The sequence below is a fragment of the Oratosquilla oratoria genome, chromosome 11 (genome assembly GCF_046742065.1).
Source record: "Oratosquilla oratoria isolate Oo_2021 chromosome 11, ASM4674206v1, whole genome shotgun sequence".
Taxonomy (NCBI): Eukaryota; Metazoa; Arthropoda; class Malacostraca; order Stomatopoda; family Squillidae; genus Oratosquilla; species Oratosquilla oratoria.
The window spans coordinates 15,535,083-15,543,498 of NC_134787.1; the positions used below are offsets into that span (position 1 = coordinate 15,535,083).

Below are 8,416 nucleotides of genomic sequence, written 5' to 3' on the forward strand. Positions count from 1 at the left end.
GAGAGTTGGAGTAACGACCCATAGCACAGCGATACTGAAATTATTTTACCCCATGGTCTTGGATCAGGGGTAAGAGCTCAGGCTTCATACGTGGCTCCATCTATGGCTAATGCTGTGACTGTACACAAATCCCCAACTCCTTGCTACCAGAGTTGGAGTGCCAGTTTGTACTGCTGTGATGCTTTCAGCCTTGGGTGGAGACTCAAACTCTGAGTGCTGAGTTATAAGTTGAGCACAGTACCACTCAATCAGCAAGGTTTGCATTTACCTAATTGTAATATACAGGAAAAAAACATTCATTGAGTCTGTGTGTATGTACACATACACCAAGACACTTTTTCTTCTTCGTATGGGGGGTTGGCTAAGTCAAATTTGACATTCATCCCAAACCCATCCAAAACCCCATTCATTGTCCTTCCCATTTAAGCACCTTGTGAACATAGGGTCATCCTTGGTCTCTGCCACACTGTTCGAGCGGAAGGCATTGCAGCAAAACAGTGTCTCTATAGGAGGGCCTGACAGCCAAAGCCAGTTATCTACTTAAGAAATTTATGGAATAGACAAGATCCATGCAGACTGAGTAATTTCCTAATTCACTTATAATCACTCTATTTGCTTCTATCCTTTGCTTAATCTTATCCTTTTGCAACCAATGCAGTTCATTTTTGGTCTTCCCTTCAAGTTTACTCCATCCACTTCTTCCATCCATTCATTTTGCTGACCCTGGTGTGGCAGCGTCTTCGTCGTGGGACCACCCCCAACCCCAAGAGTTGGAGACCAAAGAGACACAATATACTCCTGCCACCGGCTCTCACGCAGATGGCGCCGATCCCAGAGAGCAGTTTCGTTTATCCGGGTAGGTACCACAATGCACCTTCACTTTTTTTTTCAATGAGGGATGATTCACTGGCAAGCATTCCTCTTATTCTACTATTAACCAGAGACGTAGAGAGTAATCCTGTTTCCATCACAAAATACACATCTCTAGCATGCTCCAAACACATTACCTCGAGTCGACAGACAAAGGGCCCAGTTCAGTGCAACGCATGCAAAAGCTGGGGGCTCCTCACGTGCACAACACTTGCTGACATAAAATAATACACAGACACCTGGATCTACTCTATTTGCCCCCTATAATTTCACTCCCACCATTCCATCCCCCAGCCTATACCCTTACCCACATCCCCACCCTTGCCACCTTTTCCCCAAACACTCCTCTTCCTCCTTCTGACCCAGATACTAATCCTTCCCAACCAGTACCCCAACACTCTACACAACAACCTACAACACATACAGAACACACATCAACATCTTACAACATAACATTGATGGCATAAAAAATGACCTCGAACACTTCCTCAAACAACACAACATACATCCACATTTCATAATTTCATTACCATCAGACACGACCAGACCGACGGCAACGGCGGTGGACTCATCATCTTGATCCACCAATCCATCTGCTTCGTGGACACAAGTGCCACTACTAAAACTCTATTACATACTACAGAGCACACCACTGGAACACAATCAATCCAAATTCGAACAGGTAACAAATCCACAATGATAACAGTTAACATGTATACCCCCCCCCCCAGCACACTTCCAAACTCCTTTAGGCCTTACCTTAAACAAATTGCTGTCATCCCTAACCATATTCTGGTGGTGACTTCAACGCCAAGTCGTCGGCCTGGTATGTCAACACTGTAACACAGTAACACAACACGCGTTCACACACAACAACAGTCTACTTACCCTCAAACAAGCAAACACACTTACAAATAATTTTGCACAGACATGCTACATAACCCCTCACCCTGACGACCGACGCATCTTTCGACGAAGAAAGGCTTTCCCACAGACCCAGACTACACATCCTTCATAGACAGCCAAACGAAACATTTAACCCATCACCTCAAGAACTCATCCACCTGTGGAGCTGACAGCATAAGTAACATCCATCTAAAATACATTGGGCCACATGGCATACACGCACTCACCAACATTGAAAACTACAGCTATTGACTCAGGGCTATACCCGACATCTGGAAGCAAATGTTTTACGCAGACGACATAAAAATAACATGCACACAGCGTAACGCAGGCAAAGCTGCAGAAATACTACAACCATACCCCGATACACTCAATACCTGGTTCACTACAAATAGACTCAAAATAGCCCTAACCAAATCTACAGCCACACTTCTCACCAGTCGGACAGAGGCACACCAATACATACCACGCCTCTATATTAACACACATACACCCAAGATTCTTGGCGTATCATACGATACACCCCTGCCATTCACATATTAGAAACATAAGGACCAAATCAATATCTTAACTTAACGCTCTTAAATCAATTGCAAGAACAACATTTGGGCAAAACGGACACTAATACTATAACATGCAAACAATGCATACACTCAGCGATGAATTATGAAACACCACTATACCGTTCAGACCACACAAAATAAAGCCCTAAAGACTATTATAGGCTGCACAAATACAACACCCATAGACCATTTACACCATGAAACGAAAGTCCTCAAAGTCAAGGATCACCTTAACATGAGAACCACACAAACACTTACCAGTCTCAACAAACACCACACTCAACACTACATTGCAGAACACACACATGCTAATAGACGTAAAGTTAACAATCAGATACCTATACATCTCACAAATACTCTTCTTTTCCTCCATATCCACCAGCCTCCAGAAGGATATCCATAATCATATCACTCACTGCTCCATCAACAAATTGAATCCTCTCTCCCCCGAAAGGACAGAGTCCATTTGGCCAGATTGCGATGCGGCCACCACCCACCCTTCTAATTTACCAGAAGAAGCTGGACGACTTTATTGCAGACAACTGCTCAGGATGTAACAATTCACTCCATACTGCACAACACATTATGGAAGACTGCATTGTACACAATCATGCACGCCAACACAATATACTCTACAAAGGATTTGCCGGAAAACCCTATTTCAGCCGTGGCGTTCCTCAGGGAGACGGGACTATTCGGCCAGACAATGCAGTGATCGACAACAACAACTAATTTCGTTGGTCTTTTCTCATTTCATTCTTTCCATAGACCCAAATTATCCTGACATTTCCCCTTCATTGTTGTCATGTAAATGTGTTTCAGAAAACCCCTTAACCTATCAAAGAGCTTACTTTGAATATTTATCTTCCTGTCATTGTGGAAGTACAAATATTTATATATTGCACTGGATTGGAGCTATGCTTGCGTAGTCTCATCGCTTGTCTCCACTTATCAAACTTGGATCTAAATTAATTTTTGTTGTCTAGATAACTGAAAGAAGCCCATGCCTTTGGACTCCTGAAAATATTAGATTTATTTTCATTCCGGCAACAAGCAGCGCAAACTATGACACTTCATCATATGCATTGTGATAGTATCACTAAGAAGGATATAAACGTGAAGTGTGTCACATATGGAAAGAATACAGTAGAGATGATAATGATGGAAGTAGAAGACAGAGATAAGAAGAGCAGAAAGTTTGTGATAAATTATGTGCCCCCGAAAACAGCCTCATGGGAAGAGAGTGAACATAAAAGTATGTTAGAGAACACAAAGATAGCATTAAACAAGATAATGGAAGATGGAGGAAAAATAGTTATGATGGGCGACTTTAATTGCAAAGAAATCTGCTGGGAAGAAATGACAGTAAAGGGTGGAGACGGCTCATGGGGAAACGCTCTACTTGAGATGATTACTGACCATACAATGACAATGGATACAGGAGAACGCTAGGTATAGAAATGAAGAGCCATCGAGACTAGACCTAATAATTACATCTGAACCTAGAATAGTGGACAAGATTGAATATAAAACACCAATAAGTAAAAGTGACCACATATTGATTGAACTGGAACTTAATGAAGAAAAATATATGAAAAGAAATGAACAATATAGAAAAGGAAGAATGATGTATGAAAAAACAAACTTTGATAAAATAAGAGAATTCTTTCAACAAGAAAACTGGGAAGAAATATACAAAGAAGAAACAACAGTAGAAGAGAAATGGAATATTTTGACAAAAAATTACAAAAAAGGAGTGGAAAAGTATGTCCCAAGACAAAAACAAGAAAAAGAATATGTAAAATGCTGGTACAACAAAAGTTGTAGGGAGTTAAAAGACAAAAAGAGACAAAGCCTGGACCAGATGGAAAAAAGACAGAAGACCTGAAAAATGGAAAATATATACCTGTTATAGAAATGAATATGTACAAACGTGCAGAGAGGAAAAGAGAAAATATGAAAAAGATGTCATAGAAAAGTGTAAAGATCAACCAAAACTATTCTACAGATTTGTAAACAATAAACTGAAAAACAAACAAGACTTGGAGAAATTAAGAAATGGCGGAAATTATGAACAAACATTTTAAATCAGTGTTTACAAGAGAGAACATACAACCTGAAGAGAACGAATGGAAAGAGAAAGTCCCCCCTATGGAAGAAATAGAAGTAACAAAGAATGAAATATTGACACACTTGAGTAATCTTGATGTCAGAAAATCGCATGGACCAGATGAAATAGCAAACTGGATTCTGAAAGAATGCAGGAATGAACTGGCAGACAAAATACATAGCATACTAAACAGTTCCTTGAAAGAAGGAAAAGTTACAGAAGATTGGAAAAAAGCAAATATAGTACCTATATATAAAGGAGGAAATAAAGAAGAACCTACCAACTATAGACCAGTCTCTCTAACAAGTACAATAGCAAAAATTTGTGAAAGAATGATCAAAAGTAGATGGGTAAAATATTTAGAAAAAAAACAAAGTGTTAAATCCAAGGCAATTTGGATTCAGACAAGGACGATCATGCATCACCAATTTAATATGTTTCTATTCAAGGCTAATAGATATAATACAAGAAAGAGATGGATGGGCGGACTGTGCATTTCTAGACCTAAAGAAAGCTCTTGACAAAGTACCACATAAGAAGTTGCTTAAGAAATTAGAAACTGAAGGAGGAATACAGGGCAAACTGCTAAATTGGATGGAAGACTTTTTGCAAGAAAGAAAAATGAGAGTAGTGATAAGAGACCAGCACTCAAAATGGGATGAAGTAATAAGCGGTGTTCCGCAGGGAACAGTTCTGGCCCCAATAATGTTTGCTATATATATTAATGATATGGATGAAGGAATTGAAAGCTATATGAGCTTCTTTGCAGATGATGCAAAAACTACTGAAAAGAGTGAAAACTGAAGAAGATTGTGAATCACTACAGAGAGATCTAAATAAAGTACAGGAATGGAGTAGGAAGTGGGAGATGGAGTTCAATACAAAAAAGTGTAGTATAATGGAATTTGGAAAAAGCAAAAACAGAATAACAGGAGCATATAAATTGGGAGAAGAAGGAATAAAAAAAGTAGAAAATGAGAAGGACCTGGGAGTCATTGTTATGAATAATATGTCACCTGAGAAACATATAAATAAGATTTTTGGAGAAACTTATAATTTAATAAGAACAATCAAAGTTGCATTTACATACCTGGATGAAGAAATGGTGAAGAAAATCCTAATCACCCTGATAAGACCAAGATTGGAATATGCAGCAACGATATGGTCACCAAGTACAAAAAAAATGTATAAAAAATCTTGAAAGAATACAAAGAGCAATTACAAAATTGGCACCAACACTCTCAAAACTATCATATGAAGAGAGACTAGAAAAACTTGAACTACAGACACTAGAGCAAAGAAGAGAGAGAGGAGATTTGATAGCTATTTACAGAATCATGAAAGGCATGGAAATTACTGATAGAGAGAATCTGATAAAATGGGATGACAGAAATACAAGAGGACACGGAAAGAAAATAAAAAAAGACAGCTATAGAAGAGATTTGAAAAAGAACAGCTTTCCTCACAGAGTAATAGACAGTTGGAACAAATTAGATGAGAAAGTGGTGTGTGCAAAGACAATACATGAATTTAAAAATAGTTTAGATAAAATGAGATGTGAAGACGGGACCCTACGAGCATAGCTCCCCTTCCCGTAAAATACAACTAGGTAAATACACATTAACGTGCTTATTCCAGTGTTTTATTTTCTTCTTTATTCTTGTTCTGTCTTTAGACGTCCACCGTCAAGGCCAATTGGAAAGTCCGCCACTTTCCTTTTCATGATGCTTCTCTCTTGAGGCTCAGCTGGGATGGTATGCTATTGCTGTTAGCTGTCAGAGGTGCAGGTGCATGCCGATTACCAAATAGGTGGCTCATGTGGGACCCGTTATAGAAACATGTCTAAAGCTCTCCTGAAGGCTTTCACCAGAGTTCCACAAGGATGGATTTATTTGTTTATTATTATTTTTTTTTTTAAGGCAATCGACCTATAAGGGTGTCATTAAGCCTGGCGTGAATTTTTAGTCTCGACGTGTTCTACATGGGATGGAGGTAGTCAAAAGGAATTATTACTATTTTTAATTATATACAGTTTCAAGGTTTTAGTGGTCGCTATGTTAAGGACTACTGAACACACCCTGAAAATATCTGTGATTATATTACCAACGGTATTTAGAAATGTACGACTCATCGAGATGATTCACGTATCACTTGTAATTGAAAAATAGAAATCACTATCAGTATTTGTTCTGCTATGCTATCTTAAAATAATTTTAGTTAGGGATAACCTTGAGTTGAAAATTAAATTAAATAAAGTTAAGCCTGTAACCGCCTTAAAGATTTTTTTTTTTTTTTTTTTTTTTACTTTTAAGGAATACTTGTTTAAAGTTTGCAGTAATGAAACGTGATTGCAATTTTGCTTAATATACTACATGTTATCGTAATGTGAATTGAAAAGTAGAAGGCTGTCCGCAGAGGTAAACTGCACGAGATAGTGCACATTTCAAAATTGCAGTGATGGGCGTGTTACGGGCAGGTAGTGCGTTACCGAAAAATCTGCGCATGTGTACATACAGTACATATACATGTACGCAGTAACGCGGACCGCTCTAAGGAAATTAAAATCGGTAATGCATTGACGTAAATGCAGGCCAGATTTTTCGGTAACGCACTACCTGTCCATCGGTAACGCGCCCAGCTCTGCAAAATTGAGACAACCGAAAGGGAGGCAGAAACAACGCAAAACACAGACCGTCTTCTGTTTACAAAGATGTTTACGGGTAACAATGCAATCAGACTCAAGTAGCAAGGCTTCTACACCCTCAGCGGCCAAGGAAAACATGTTGGAAAAGGAACATTTGAAAGCAGTGACGGTTTATCGGCAGATCAAAGCTCAACAGTCAAAGAAGAACCCCATTTTTGATAATGGATACACAAGAATGTTTAGCTTGATCATGAATATAACTTTGTGAATAAGGAAAAATACAACTTATTTAGGTAAACAAATAAAATTATGTTGTAAAGTTTTTTTTTTAAGTATAAGGTATACTTTATGGTTTATGTCAGTATTTCCCAACCTTTTATTGGATTAGCACACAAGCTTTTGTTAGCTCCCTCCCTCACCCCTACCAAATTAAATTCAGATTGTTAGAAATAATAAATTTGTCTTGTATTGCAGTCTTGATGGGTTCGTTCGAAAATACTTTCACAAATAAGACACACTGGTTGTGGATTTTTAGAAGTAAATTCAGACTTCAAGTATTATACACTACATTAACTACATTTTCCCTTTTTCGACATGATAATGGGTAAACTAAAGCACAAAAAATAAACTAAACTCCGATACCAAAAAGTTTCACGAATAGCGACAGCCTGCAATCACCACAACTGTTTGACTACTACAAAGCCTACTGAAGCCTACTGAAACCTACAGGGGGAAGGTGCCAATTTATGAACTTATGAAATAAATGTTATTGTTACATTGCTGATATTTTAGTCATGATAAACTGATAGACTACCGTGGTGGTGAAAAAAACTGATCTATTTAGAAATAATTTTAGAATTTACTCCATGAGAGAAAGCGGTTCTACTTTCCGCGGCGGAATGAATGGCGCATGGCTTGATTTTTTTTTTTTTCTGGGAGGGGGGGGGGTTTAGTACCGGCTCGGACATTAACCTTGCAAACGGTGCTCCCAGGTGCAGGGTAATTACGGTACCTTGTTGTAGGGTAATTGGAGCGCTATCAGGGTAAGAGGGTAGAATATGGAAATGAACAGAATTTTACCACTGCAAAACTCACAGAAATTTAGATATTTAGTTTAGAGAGAGGGGGAGGGGTTCTGCAAAGGGGTCCGTTCAATAGTGCTGGGATACCGCTAATTTCAATATCGAAATTATTGGTGAACAACAATACAGTTACCGAAATTACCGACAGTTTACCGGTAAAAGACTCGTGAGGTAGTAGTGACGTCACAAGTTCGAGTCGAGTTCGAAAAATCAATGTTTTTGTCCTTTAATAAGCTATATC

General features: G+C 38.6%; 1 protein-coding gene across 1 annotated transcript in view; it reads right to left on the minus strand.

Annotated features, from left to right (window-relative positions):
- LOC143029455 (UDP-glycosyltransferase UGT5-like) overlaps positions 1–7,785 on the minus strand; it is a 16,957-nt gene extending 9,172 nt beyond the window's left edge. Inside the window, exon 1 of the mRNA XM_076192101.1 lies at positions 7,736–7,785. The gene's annotated coding sequence lies outside the window, so the exon portion shown is untranslated. The remainder of the gene's footprint in view (positions 1–7,735) is intronic.
- Positions 7,786–8,416: the final 631 nt, after the last annotated feature.